Consider the following 16,496-nt stretch of genomic DNA (forward strand, 5'->3'; position numbering starts at 1 on the left):
GACTCTAACATGCAAATGCAAAACTCTTCTAACACCTTCAGATGTGCATTACTGCATTGCAACAGCATTTTATTCATGCACATGACAATTTTTTAATGTTTGACAGAGTTTCAGTAACATTGCATCAACCCAGGTTTGTCCGGAGCAGAAACGCTGTTTTCAGAGCTTTGAGACTCTAACATAATAATTCATGCAAAACTCTTCTAACACCTTCAGAGATGCATTACTGTATTGCAAACAGCATTTTATTCATGCACATGACAATGTTTTAATGTTTGACAGAGTTTCAGTAACATTGCATCAACCCAGGTTTATCCGGAGCAGAAACGCTGTTTTCAGAGCTTTGAGACTCTAACATAATAATTCATGCAAAACTCTTCTAACACCTTCAGAAGTGCATTACTGCATTGCAAACAGCATTTTATTCATGCACATGACAAATTTTTAATGTTTGACAGAGTTTCAGTAACATTGCATCAACCCAGGTTTGTCCGGAGCAGAAACGCTGTTTTCAGAGCTTTGAGTCTCCAACATACAAATACATGCAAAACTCTTCTAACACCTTCAAAAGTATCTTACTGCATTGCAAACAGCATTTTATTCATGCACATGACAAATTTTTAATGTTTGACAGAGTTTCAGTAACATTGCATCAACCCAGGATTGTCCGGAGCAGAAACGCTGTTTTCAGAGCTTTGAGACTCTAACATAATAATTCATGCAAAACTCTTCTAACACCTTCAGATGTGCATTACTGCATTGCAACAGCATTTTATTCATGCACATGACAAATTTTTAAGGTTTGACAGAGTTTCAGTAACATTGCTTCAACCCAGGTTTGTCCGGAGCAGAAACGCTGTTTTGAGAGCTTTGAGACTCTAATACACAAAATACATGCAAAACTCTTCTAACACCTTCAGAAGTGCATTACTGAATTGCAAACAGCATTTTATTCATGCACATGACAATTTTTTAATGTTTGACAGAGTTTCAGTAACATTGCATCAACCCAGGTTTGTCCGGAGCAGAAACGCTGTTTTCAGAGCTTTGAGTCTCCAACATACAAATACATGCAAAACTCTTCTAACACCTTCAAAAGTATCTTACTGCATTGCAAACAGCATTTTATTCATGCACATGACAAATTTTTTATGTTTGACAGAGTTTCAGTAACATTGCATCAACCCAGGATTGTCCGGAGCAGAAACGCTGTTTTCAGAGCTTTGAGACTCTAACATAATAATTCATGCAAAACTCTTCTAACACCTTCAGAAGTGCATTACTGCATTGCAAACAGCATTTCATTCATGCACATGACAAATCTTTAATGTTTGACAGAGTTTCAGTAACATTGCATCAACCCAGGTTTGTCCGGAGCAGAAACGCTGTTTTCAGAGCTTTGAGACTCTAACATGCAAATACATGCAAAACTCTTCTAACACCTTCAGATGTGCATTACTGCATTGCATACAGCATTTTATTCATGCACATGACAAATTTTTAATGTTTGACAGAGTTTCAGTAACATTGCATCAACCCAGGTTTGTCTGGAGCAGAAACGCTGTTTTCAGAGCTTTGAGACTCTAACATGCAAATACATGCAAAACTCTTCTAACACCTTCAGATGTGCATTACTGCATTGCAACAGCATTTTATTCATGCACATGACAAATTTTTAATGTTTGACAGAGTTTCAGTAACATTGCTTCAACCCAGGTTTGTCCGGAGCAGAAACGCTGTTTTGAGAGCTTTGAGACTCTAATACACAAAATACATGCAAAACTCTTCTAACACCTTCAGAAGTGCATTACTGAATTGCAAACAGCATTTTATTCATGCACATGACAATTTTTTAATGTTTGACAGAGTTTCAGTAACATTGCATGAACACAGGTTTGTCCGGAGCAGAAACGCTGTTTTCAGAGCTTTGAGACTCTAACATAATAATTCATGCAAAACTCTTCTAACACCTTCAGATGTGCATTACTGCATTGCAAACAGCATTGTATTCATGCACATGACAAATTTTTAATGTTTGACAGAGTTTCAGTAACATTGCATCAACTCAGGTTTGTCCGGAGCAGAAACGCTGTTTTCAGAGCTTTGAGACTCTAACATAATAATTCATGCAAAACTCTTCTAACATCTTCAGAGATGCATTACTGCATTGCAAACAGCATTTTTTTTTCATGCACATGACAAATTTTTAATGTTTGACAGAGTTTCAGTAACATTGCATCAACCCAGGTTTGTCCGGAGCAGAAAGGCTGTTTTCAGAGCTTTGAGACTCTAATACACAAAATACATGCAAAACTCTTCTAACACCTTCAGAAGTGCATTACTGAATTACAAATAGCATTTTATTCATGCACATGACAATTTTTTAATGTTTGACAGAGTTTCAGTAACATTGCATGGACCCAGGTTTGTCCGGAGCAGAAACGCTGTTTTGAGAGCTTTGAGACTCTAATACACAAAATACATGCAAAACTCTTCTAACACCTTCAGAAGTGCATTACTGAATTGCAAACAGTATTTTATTCATGCACATGACAATGTTTTAATGTTTGACAGAGTTTCAGTAACATTGCATCAACCCAGGTTTATCCGGAGCAGAAACGCTGTTTTCAGAGCTTTGAGACTCTAACATAATAATTCATGCAAAACTCTTCTAACACCTTCAGAAGTGCATTACTGCATTGCAAACAGCATTTCATTCATGCACATGACAAATTTTTAATGTTTGACAGAGTTTCAGTAACATTGCATCAACCCAGGTTTGTCTGGAGCAGAAACGCTGTTTTCAGAGCTTTGAGACTCTAGCATGCAAATACATGCAAAACTCTTCTAACACCTTCAGATGTGCATTACTGCATTGCATACAGCATTTTATTCATGCACATGACAAATTTTTAATGTTTGACAGAGTTTCAGTAACATTGCATCAACCCAGGTTTGTCTGGAGCAGAAACGCTGTTTTCAGAGCTTTGAGACTCTAACATACAAATACATGCAAAACTCTTCTAACACCATCAGAAGTACATTACTGCGTTGCAAACAGCATTTTATTCATGCACATGACAACTGTTTAATGTTTGACAGAGTTTCAGTAACATTGCATCAACCCAGGTTTGTCCGGAGCAGAAAAGCTGTTTTCAGAGCTTTGAGACTCTAACATACAAATACATGCAAAACTCTTCTAACACCTTCAAAAGTATCTTACTGCATTGCAAACAGCATTTTATTCATGCATATGACAAATTTTTTATGTTTGACAGAGTTTCAGTAACATTGCATGAACCCAGGTTTGTCCGGAGCGGAAACGCTGTTTTGAGAGCTTTGAGACTCTAATACACAAAATACATGCAAAACTCTTCTAACACCTTCAGAAGTGCATTACTGAATTGCAAACAGCATTTTATTCATGCACATGACAATTTTTTAATGTTTGACAGAGTTTCAGTAACATTGCATCAACCCAGGTTTGTCCGGAGCAGAAACGCTGTTTTCAGAGCTTTGAGACTCTAACATAATAATTCATGCAAAACTCTTCTAACACCTTCAGATGTGCATTACTGCATTGCAAACAGCATTTTATTCATGCACATGACAAATTTTTAATGTTTGACAGAGTTTCAGTAACATTGCATCAACCCAGGTTTGTCCGGAGCAGAAACGCTGTTTTCAGAGCTTTGAGACTCTAACATGCAAATACATGCAAAACTCTTCTAACACCTTCAGATGTGCATTACTGCATTGCATACAGCATTTTATTCATGCACATGACAAATTTTTAATGTTTGACAGAGTTTCAGTAACATTGCATCAACCCAGGTTTGTCTGGAGCAGAAACGCTGTTTTCAGAGCTTTGAGACTCTAACATACAAATACATGCAAAACTCTTCTAACACCATCAGAAGTACATTACTGCGTTGCAAACAGCATTTTATTCATGCACATGACAACTGTTTAATGTTTGACAGAGTTTCAGTAACATTGCATCAACCCAGGTTTGTCCGGAGCAGAAAAGCTGTTTTCAGAGCTTTGAGACTCTAACATACAAATACATGCAAAACTCTTCTAACACCTTCAAAAGTATCTTACTGCATTGCAAACAGCATTTTATTCATGCATATGACAAATTTTTTATGTTTGACAGAGTTTCAGTAACATTGCATGAACCCAGGTTTGTCCGGAGCGGAAACGCTGTTTTGAGAGCTTTGAGACTCTAATACACAAAATACATGCAAAACTCTTCTAACACCTTCAGAAGTGCATTACTGAATTGCAAACAGCATTTTATTCATGCACATGACAATTTTTTAATGTTTGACAGAGTTTCAGTAACATTGCATCAACCCAGGTTTGTCCGGAGCAGAAACGCTGTTTTCAGAGCTTTGAGACTCTAACATAATAATTCATGCAAAACTCTTCTAACACCTTCAGATGTGCATTACTGCATTGCAAACAGCATTTTATTCATGCACATGACAAATTTTTAATGTTTGACAGAGTTTCAGTAACATTGCATCAACCCAGGTTTGTCCGGAGCAGAAACGCTGTTTTCAGAGCTTTGAGACTCTAACATGCAAATACATGCAAAACTCTTCTAACACCTTCAGATGTGCATTACTGCATTGCATACAGCATTTTATTCATGCACATGACAAATTTTTAATGTTTGACAGAGTTTCAGTAACATTGCATCAACCCAGGTTTGTCCGGAGCAGAAACGCTGTTTTCAGAGCTTTGAGACTCTAACATACAAATACATGCAAAACTCTTCTTACACCTTCAGATGTGCATTACTGCATTGCAAACAGCATTTTATTCATGCACATAACACATTTTTAATGTTTGACAGAGTTTCAGCAACATTGCATCAACCCAGGTTTGTCCGGAGCAGAAACACTGTTTTCAGAGCTTTGAGACTCTAACATACAAATACATGCAAAACTCTTCTAACACCATCAGAAGTGCATTACTGCGTTGCAAACAGTATTTTATTCATGCACATGACAAATGTTTAATATTTGACAGAGTTTCAGTAACAATGCATCAACCCAGGTTTGTCCGGAGCAGAAACGCTGTTTTCAGAGCTTTGAGTCTCCAATATACAAATACATGCAAAACTCTTCTAACACCTTCAGAAGTGCATTACTGCATTGCATACAGCATTTTATTCATGCACATGACAAATTTTTAATGTTTGACAGAGTTTCAGTAACATTGCATCAACCCAGGTTTGTCCGGAGCAGAAACGCTGTTTTCAGAGCTTTGAGTCTCCAACATGCAAATACATGCAAAACTCTTCTAACACCTTCAAATCTTACTGCATTGCAAATAACATTTTATTCATGCACATGACAATTTTTTTATGTTTGACAGAGTTTCAGTAACAATGCATCAACCCAGGTTTGTCCGGAGCAGAAACGCTGTTTTCAGAGCTTTGAGTCTCCAATATACAAATACATGCAAAACTCTTCTAACACCTTCAGAAGTGCATTACTGCATTGCATACAGCATTTTATTCATGCACATGACAAATTTTTAATGTTTGACAGAGTTTCAGTAACATTGCATCAACCCAGGTTTGTCTGGAGCAGAAACGCTGTTTTCAGAGCTTTGAGACTCTAACATGCAAATACATGCAAAACTCTTCTAACACCATCAGAAGTGCATTACTGCGTTGCAAACAGTATTTTATTCATGCACATGACAAATGTTTAATGTTTGACAGAGTTTCAGTAACATTGCATCAACCCAGGTTTGTCCGGAGCAGAAACGCTGTTTTCAGAGCTTTGAGTCTCCAACATGCAAATACATGCAAAACTCTTCTAACACCTTCAAAAGTATCTTACTGCATTGCAAATAACATTTTATTCATGCACATGACAAATTTTTTATGTTTGACAGAGTTTCAGTAACAATGCATCAACCCAGGTTTGTCCGGAGCAGAAACGCTGTTTTCAGAGCTTTGAGTCTCCAATATACAAATACATGCAAAACTCTTCTAACACCTTCAGAAGTGCATTACTGCATTGCATACAGCATTTTATTCATGCACATGACAAATTTTTAATGTTTGACAGAGTTTCAGTAACATTGCATCAACCCAGGTTTGTCCGGAGCAGAAACGCTGTTTTCAGAGCTTTGAGTCTCCAACATGCAAATACATGCAAAACTCTTCTAACACCTTCAAAAGTATCTTACTGCATTGCAAATAACATTTTATTCATGCACATGACAAATTTTTTATGTTTGACAGAGTTTCAGTAACAATGCATCAACCCAGGTTTGTCCGGAGCAGAAACGCTGTTTTCAGAGCTTTGAGTCTCCAATATACAAATACATGCAAAACTCTTCTAACACCTTCAGAAGTGCATTACTGCATTGCATACAGCATTTTATTCATGCACATGACAAATTTTTAATGTTTGACAGAGTTTCAGTAACATTGCATCAACCCAGGTTTGTCTGGAGCAGAAACGCTGTTTTCAGAGCTTTGAGACTCTAACATGCAAATACATGCAAAACTCTTCTAACACCATCAGAAGTGCATTACTGCGTTGCAAACAGTATTTTATTCATGCACATGACAAATGTTTAATGTTTGACAGAGTTTCAGTAACATTGCATCAACCCAGGTTTGTCCGGAGCAGAAACGCTGTTTTCAGAGCTTTGAGTCTCCAACATGCAAATACATGCAAAACTCTTCTAACACCTTCAAAAGTATCTTACTGCATTGCAAATAACATTTTATTCATGCACATGACAATTTTTTTATGTTTGACAGAGTTTCAGTAACAATGCATCAACCCAGGTTTGTCCGGAGCAGAAACGCTGTTTTCAGAGCTTTGAGTCTCCAATATACAAATACATGCAAAACTCTTCTAACACCTTCAGAAGTGCATTACTGCATTGCATACAGCATTTTATTCATGCACATGACAAATTTTTAATGTTTGACAGAGTTTCAGTAACATTGCATCAACCCAGGTTTGTCTGGAGCAGAAACGCTGTTTTCAGAGCTTTGAGACTCTAACATGCAAATACATCCCATACCGAAATGTAATATATGTGCTTATATGAAATACCCATGTATTAAATACATGTCTTGTATATGCCATATCCATATATGATTCCTATTAGAAAATGGAACAATTTCATATATTGACATATAAGTCTACCCCATACAAAAATATATGTTTATGTATGTATAATACATGTATTGCCATATATGGAATGTATATAATTATTTATATATGTGAGATATATGAATTTTTTTATTATGTTATATACAAATTAGACATATATGAAACCATATATTTCATGCATATTTAATATTTTAATATGTGATTTTTGATCTTTAAATACAGGACACATGTGAGACTACACTCTACAAAGTTGCAGTGCATTGCACATTTCACACCTTGAGCCTTAAATTTTAAATGGCACAGTAAGCTACACAAAGAAACATCTTTATTTAAACAGAAATTATTTAACTAGGGAAAAAAAACGGTTGCTGACATGCACAATCAAACAGAAAAAAAGAAACAATTACATATAACTGATCAAAACACTGAACAGGCATAAGAAACAAAACATCAATTGTAGTGGTCCAGCTAAAGGTCTACAGGTTTGTATTCCCACAGCTTGGTTAGTTTTTGGTTTATTGCCATCCCCAGAAGGCCCCAGGTGAAGAAATGTCTGGATTCCAGCATCTGTATAAAAAAAAAAAAAAAAAAAAAGATAAAAGTTAGATTTTGATAAGATAATTACAATAAATTTTCTGAAACATATACTTAAGACTTGCAATCCAACATTGTACCAAAGTGATAAACTACTATAAGATGACAAATATACTGAATATTAAACAGTTGGTAAAGTTAAAGATTCTTTTAAAACTGCAGAATACTAATTATGTATATATGTTTGTAAGTTGTATTTGTAAAATATTCCCAGATACCACAAGGACATGGCAGAACAACAGAGCACAGCCTGCATGGCCATTCAAATAATATGTCTCTATATACATGAAGAACTAAAATATAGTAACCCAAATGCTCAATGACAGAGTTCACAGCTAAGGTTACAATTTAATTTGCTATTTAGCATAAATTAAATAAAGTGTTGACATTCATAATACCTAATATGTGCATCATTTTGGCCTGGAGAAAACAGGGGTGGAACTATTACATGGATTTTTGAATGACAATTTTGATTAAATCCCCTAAAATAAGGTCCGCCGTTCACACAAACTCATAATCCTTTCACATTTTATTCTATGACATAAAAAAACACCAGTTAAACCCCACTTTTGATTCGTATTTTAATTTTTAAACTCTTATGTTTCTTAAAAAAGATGTTTGCTAACATGCTGCTAAATGGCACTACAGGGCCTGTCGGAGGCATTAAATGTCATCACGCCAAACAGTTTATCAATTTACTGTGTTTTGCATTGTAGTGTAATTTATAATGCAATTAATTGTAGAATAATCAATTAATGGTTTCCCGCACCACATTTACTGCCTTTGTCACAGTGAAAGTGAAACTTTAATAATCTATAGTGCTTAAAGCCACGTTTATGATAAATGTTTACGGCCATATGAAGCTGTTAGAAAGCAGATAGATTGAGGATTTTCTAGAAGCAAGGATAAAATAATATTTTGTGTACCCACCCTAACAACATGATAGCTAAAATGTGGTACTTCATTCACTAAAATAAGTTTAATCTTACCATATCCAAAACCTCTACAGTTATTTAATAGATTAAATGTACTAGAATTTTATAAAATAGTACACGGAGACACATATTTTGTTGATTTGATTTGTCTACAAATTTAACCTTTTCTGTGTACGCTCCATCATTCACATCACTGCCATCCACATCTGCAGGTTCGGCCTCCATTTCTGTTTTCTGAGAATTTCGGGACTCATTACCTTTTCATGGGACACAAACGAGAATAGCACAATTATCAGCAAAGATATGAACAAAATTTACTACGATAGATTAACCATATTTTTAAAACCCCATAAATCACATCCTTTAGTGTACTGTTACCTTTATGCAATGTACACAACATGCATGTTCTTATGCACCCACTCTAGGCATGTCACTGACATGTCAATGCACTTGGTGCAATATAACCAAGTACTGTAATTTACTATATGAATTCAAGGTGCTTTTATTTAAATAATTCCATTTTTTGCAGTTTTATAGTTCTAGTCTAGACTACATCTCAGAGATAAACATAATTTTCCTCTGTTATTTTTGTCAGACAGCTTTAAATAATTTCCAAATGTGGCATTGCTTATCCAGTGAAAGCAATGAGCTCACAGTATCTCCATACAGATTGTTCATTAACCTACCCAGTAGCTAAAATTAACTTTAATGCAAGCAAATTGCTAAACACATCAATGCAGCTGTAATCATAACATCACATAAAACAATGACAGGGAATATTTAAAAAAACTTATCTGATCTATATAGAGACAGAGGCTCTTGCAGACCAAAACAATCATATAACACTTAGTTTCTATGAAATATTATCGTAGGAATAAAGCGTTGAGTAAATTAGCATAAATTACCTGCACCGCTGCCACATTCAAAGGCGTTTCATCCTTTCCACTCAGTGCTGTCGGTCTGTCTTCGTGCCCGTCTATAAAATCATTGTCGTTTATTATGTGAATGTATTGGCCCATTTGTTATCCTTCCACTTGCTAAGAAAAACATCTTACCGCAGATGACTTGTATCATTGCCCAGCCATTGCTCAGACTCTGCCGTTAGCGCGGGTGAGTTTGAATTTTGGCGCATGCGCAGTAGCGGAATTGTGACATACGCACTCAATCGCTCATGAATTTTAATTAAATGCGTTTTAGTATGGTTTTAGTTCATTGATGATGACAGCACATGTGGACAAACAGTTACATGAAGTGTTTTCCCCTCAATAACTCCATAATACATTCGTTTTACTACAAGTAACTAGTACATTGGCATTTTTTGAACAGGTTATATATTCATCTGTACTTTTTCCCCAGAAAACTGAATTGAAACAATAAAGTTAAGCAAAAAAATATTTTGTTATGTGATTTACAATAAGCAGTATCTTTTAGGCATAAATGGTTAATAAACTTGCATAAATTCAATACATACATAGGTACTTTTGATATATATTGTTAACATATATGGTCTTATCATATAATACAATATACAATTTTAATATATATTGTAAACATATATGGTCATGACATGCAATACCATATAAAAGTTGACCATATATATACCTTCAATATATGTTTATATACAAATTGTACTATGGGAAATTCATATATGTTATAAACATATATCTACATATATCCAAAAGATGTATATATGTGATAATAATATATTGCCCTATATTTAACATATATGAGAGTAGCACTTCTGATATAGGGACATATATGTCATATATTACATTTCGGTATGGGATGCAAAACTCTTCTAACACCTTCAGATGTGCATTACTGCATTGCAACAGCATTTTATTCATGCACATGACAAATTTTTAATGTTTGACAGAGTTTCAGTAACATTGCATCAACCCAGGTTTGTCCGGAGCAGAAACGCTGTTTTCAGAGCTTTGAGTCTCCAACATACAAATACATGCAAAACTCTTCTAACACCTTCAAAAGTATCTTACTGCATTGCAAACAGCATTTTATTCATGCACATGACAAATTTTTAATGTTTGACAGAGTTTCAGTAACATTGCTTCAACCCAGGTTTGTCCGGAGCAGAAACGCTGTTTTGAGAGCTTTGAGACTCTAATACACAAAATACATGCAAAACTCTTCTAACACCTTCAGAAGTGCATTACTGAATTGCAAACAGCATTTTATTCATGCACATGACAATTTTTTAATGTTTGACAGAGTTTCAGTAACATTGCATCAACCCAGGTTTGTCCGGAGCAGAAACGCTGTTTTCAGAGCTTTGAGTCTCCAACATACAAATACATGCAAAACTCTTCTAACACCTTCAAAAGTATCTTACTGCATTGCAAACAGCATTTTATTCATGCACATGACAAATTTTTAATGTTTGACAGAGTTTCAGTAACATTGCATCAACCCAGGATTGTCCGGAGCAGAAACGCTGTTTTCAGAGCTTTGAGACTCTAACATAATAATTCATGCAAAACTCTTCTAACACCTTCAGAAGTGCATTACTGCATTGCAAACAGCATTTCATTCATGCACATGACAAATCTTTAATGTTTGACAGAGTTTCAGTAACATTGCATCAACCCAGGTTTGTCTGGAGCAGAAACGCTGTTTTCAGAGCTTTGAGACTCTAACATGCAAATACATGCAAAACTCTTCTAACACCTTCAGATGTGCATTACTGCATTGCATACAGCATTTTATTCATGCACATGACAAATTTTTAATGTTTGACAGAGTTTCAGTAACATTGCATCAACCCAGGTTTGTCTGGAGCAGAAACGCTGTTTTCAGAGCTTTGAGACTCTAACATGCAAATACATGCAAAACTCTTCTAACACCTTCAGATGTGCATTACTGCATTGCAACAGCATTTTATTCATGCACATGACAAATTTTTAATGTTTGACAGAGTTTCAGTAACATTGCTTCAACCCAGGTTTGTCCGGAGCAGAAACGCTGTTTTGAGAGCTTTGAGACTCTAATACACAAAATACATGCAAAACTCTTCTAACACCTTCAGAAGTGCATTACTGAATTGCAAACAGCATTTTATTCATGCACATGACAATTTTTTAATGTTTGACAGAGTTTCAGTAACATTGCATGAACACAGGTTTGTCCGGAGCAGAAACGCTGTTTTCAGAGCTTTGAGACTCTAACATAATAATTCATGCAAAACTCTTCTAACACCTTCAGAAGTGCATTACTGCATTGCAAACAGCATTTCATTCATGCACATGACAAATTTTTAATGTTTGACAGAGTTTCAGTAACATTGCATCAACCCAGGTTTGTCTGGAGCAGAAACGCTGTTTTCAGAGCTTTGAGACTCTAACATGCAAATACATGCAAAACTCTTCTAACACCTTCAGATGTGCATTACTGCATTGCATACAGCATTTTATTCATGCACATGACAAATTTTTAATGTTTGACAGAGTTTCAGTAACATTGCATCAACCCAGGTTTGTCTGGAGCAGAAACGCTGTTTTCAGAGCTTTGAGACTCTAACATACAAATACATGCAAAACTCTTCTAACACCATCAGAAGTACATTACTGCGTTGCAAACAGCATTTTATTCATGCACATGACAACTGTTTAATGTTTGACAGAGTTTCAGTAACATTGCATCAACCCAGGTTTGTCCGGAGCAGAAAAGCTGTTTTCAGAGCTTTGAGACTCTAACATACAAATACATGCAAAACTCTTCTAACACCTTCAAAAGTATCTTACTGCATTGCAAACAGCATTTTATTCATGCATATGACAAATTTTTTATGTTTGACAGAGTTTCAGTAACATTGCATGAACCCAGGTTTGTCCGGAGCGGAAACGCTGTTTTGAGAGCTTTGAGACTCTAATACACAAAATACATGCAAAACTCTTCTAACACCTTCAGAAGTGCATTACTGAATTGCAAACAGCATTTTATTCATGCACATGACAATTTTTTAATGTTTGACAGAGTTTCAGTAACATTGCATCAACCCAGGTTTGTCCGGAGCAGAAACGCTGTTTTCAGAGGTTTGAGACTCTAACATAATAATTCATGCAAAACTCTTCTAACACCTTCAGATGTGCATTACTGCATTGCAAACAGCATTTTATTCATGCACATGACAAATTTTTAATGTTTGACAGAGTTTCAGTAACATTGCATCAACCCAGGTTTGTCCGGAGCAGAAACGCTGTTTTCAGAGCTTTGAGACTCTAACATGCAAATACATGCAAAACTCTTCTAACACCTTCAGATGTGCATTACTGCATTGCATACAGCATTTTATTCATGCACATGACAAATTTTTAATGTTTGACAGAGTTTCAGTAACATTGCATCAACCCAGGTTTGTCTGGAGCAGAAACGCTGTTTTCAGAGCTTTGAGACTCTAACATACAAATACATGCAAAACTCTTCTAACACCATCAGAAGTACATTACTGCGTTGCAAACAGCATTTTATTCATGCACATGACAACTGTTTAATGTTTGACAGAGTTTCAGTAACATTGCATCAACCCAGGTTTGTCCGGAGCAGAAAAGCTGTTTTCAGAGCTTTGAGACTCTAACATACAAATACATGCAAAACTCTTCTAACACCTTCAAAAGTATCTTACTGCATTGCAAACAGCATTTTATTCATGCATATGACAAATTTTTTATGTTTGACAGAGTTTCAGTAACATTGCATGAACCCAGGTTTGTCCGGAGCGGAAACGCTGTTTTGAGAGCTTTGAGACTCTAATACACAAAATACATGCAAAACTCTTCTAACACCTTCAGAAGTGCATTACTGAATTGCAAACAGCATTTTATTCATGCACATGACAATTTTTTAATGTTTGACAGAGTTTCAGTAACATTGCATCAACCCAGGTTTGTCCGGAGCAGAAACGCTGTTTTCAGAGCTTTGAGACTCTAACATAATAATTCATGCAAAACTCTTCTAACACCTTCAGATGTGCATTACTGCATTGCAAACAGCATTTTATTCATGCACATGACAAATTTTTAATGTTTGACAGAGTTTCAGTAACATTGCATCAACCCAGGTTTGTCCGGAGCAGAAACGCTGTTTTCAGAGCTTTGAGACTCTAACATGCAAATACATGCAAAACTCTTCTAACACCTTCAGATGTGCATTACTGCATTGCATACAGCATTTTATTCATGCACATGACAAATTTTTAATGTTTGACAGAGTTTCAGTAACATTGCATCAACCCAGGTTTGTCCGGAGCAGAAACGCTGTTTTCAGAGCTTTGAGACTCTAACATACAAATACATGCAAAACTCTTCTTACACCTTCAGATGTGCATTACTGCATTGCAAACAGCATTTTATTCATGCACATAACACATTTTTAATGTTTGACAGAGTTTCAGCAACATTGCATCAACCCAGGTTTGTCCGGAGCAGAAACACTGTTTTCAGAGCTTTGAGACTCTAACATACAAATACATGCAAAACTCTTCTAACACCATCAGAAGTGCATTACTGCGTTGCAAACAGTATTTTATTCATGCACATGACAAATGTTTAATGTTTGACAGAGTTTCAGTAACAATGCATCAACCCAGGTTTGTCCGGAGCAGAAACGCTGTTTTCAGAGCTTTGAGTCTCCAATATACAAATACATGCAAAACTCTTCTAACACCTTCAGAAGTGCATTACTGCATTGCATACAGCATTTTATTCATGCACATGACAAATTTTTAATGTTTGACAGAGTTTCAGTAACATTGCATCAACCCAGGTTTGTCCGGAGCAGAAACGCTGTTTTCAGAGCTTTGAGTCTCCAACATGCAAATACATGCAAAACTCTTCTAACACCTTCAAAAGTATCTTACTGCATTGCAAATAACATTTTATTCATGCACATGACAATTTTTTTATGTTTGACAGAGTTTCAGTAACAATGCATCAACCCAGGTTTGTCCGGAGCAGAAACGCTGTTTTCAGAGCTTTGAGTCTCCAATATACAAATACATGCAAAACTCTTCTAACACCTTCAGAAGTGCATTACTGCATTGCATACAGCATTTTATTCATGCACATGACAAATTTTTAATGTTTGACAGAGTTTCAGTAACATTGCATCAACCCAGGTTTGTCTGGAGCAGAAACGCTGTTTTCAGAGCTTTGAGACTCTAACATGCAAATACATGCAAAACTCTTCTAACACCATCAGAAGTGCATTACTGCGTTGCAAACAGTATTTTATTCATGCACATGACAAATGTTTAATGTTTGACAGAGTTTCAGTAACATTGCATCAACCCAGGTTTGTCCGGAGCAGAAACGCTGTTTTCAGAGCTTTGAGTCTCCAACATGCAAATACATGCAAAACTCTTCTAACACCTTCAAAAGTATCTTACTGCATTGCAAATAACATTTTATTCATGCACATGACAAATTTTTTATGTTTGACAGAGTTTCAGTAACAATGCATCAACCCAGGTTTGTCCGGAGCAGAAACGCTGTTTTCAGAGCTTTGAGTCTCCAATATACAAATACATGCAAAACTCTTCTAACACCTTCAGAAGTGCATTACTGCATTGCATACAGCATTTTATTCATGCACATGACAAATTTTTAATGTTTGACAGAGTTTCAGTAACATTGCATCAACCCAGGTTTGTCTGGAGCAGAAACGCTGTTTTCAGAGCTTTGAGACTCTAACATGCAAATACATGCAAAACTCTTCTAACACCTTCAGATGTGCATTACTGCATTGCAACAGCATTTTATTCATGCACATGACAATTTTTTAATGTTTGACAGAGTTTCAGTAACATTGCATCAACCCAGGTTTGTCCGGAGCAGAAACGCTGTTTTCAGAGCTTTGAGACTCTAACATAATAATTCATGCAAAACTCTTCTAACACCTTCAGAGATGCATTACTGTATTGCAAACAGCATTTTATTCATGCACATGACAATGTTTTAATGTTTGACAGAGTTTCAGTAACATTGCATCAACCCAGGTTTATCCGGAGCAGAAACGCTGTTTTCAGAGCTTTGAGACTCTAACATAATAATTCATGCAAAACTCTTCTAACACCTTCAGAAGTGCATTACTGCATTGCAAACAGCATTTTATTCATGCACATGACAAATTTTTAATGTTTGACAGAGTTTCAGTAACATTGCATCAACCCAGGTTTGTCCGGAGCAGAAACACTGTTTTCAGAGCTTTGAGACTCTAACATACAAATACATGCAAAACTCTTCTAACACCATCAGAAGTGCATTACTGCGTTGCAAACAGTATTTTATTCATGCACATGACAAATGTTTAATGTTTGACAGAGTTTCAGTAACATTGCATCAACCCAGGTTTGTCCGGAGCAGAAACGCTGTTTTCAGAGCTTTGAGTCTCCAACATGCAAATACATGCAAAACTCTTTTAACACCTTCAAAAGTATCTTACTGCATTGCAAATAACATTTTATTCATGCACATGACAAATTTTTTATGTTTGACAGAGTTTCAGTAACAATGCATCAACCCAGGTTTGTCCGGAGCAGAAACGCTGTTTTCAGAGCTTTGAGTCTCCAATATACAAATACATGCAAAACTCTTCTAACACCTTCAGAAGTGCATTACTGCATTGCATACAGCATTTTATTCATGCACATGACAAATTTTTAATGTTTGACAGAGTTTCAGTAACATTGCATCAACCCAGGTTTGTCCGGAGCAGAAACGCTGTTTTCAGAGCTTTGAGTCTCCAACATGCAAATACATGCAAAACTCTTCTAACACCTTCAAAAGTATCTTACTGC

At 36.0% G+C, this 16,496-nt stretch overlaps 1 long non-coding RNA gene across 1 annotated transcript; it reads right to left on the reverse strand.

Moving 5' to 3' along the window:
• Positions 1–7,137: 7,137 nt before the first annotated feature.
• LOC141334099 (uncharacterized) lies at positions 7,138–10,329 on the reverse strand. The gene is made up of 3 exons (XR_012355476.1): positions 9,592–10,329; positions 8,849–8,943; positions 7,138–7,724 (listed from the first exon to the last, which is right to left on the reverse strand). It is a non-coding gene; the product is annotated as an uncharacterized lncRNA (long non-coding RNA).
• Between the last annotated feature and the right edge of the window lie 6,167 nt (positions 10,330–16,496).

This window comes from Garra rufa, chromosome 4 (assembly GCF_049309525.1).
Source record: "Garra rufa chromosome 4, GarRuf1.0, whole genome shotgun sequence".
In the NCBI taxonomy this organism is placed as follows: Eukaryota; Metazoa; Chordata; class Actinopteri; order Cypriniformes; family Cyprinidae; genus Garra; species Garra rufa.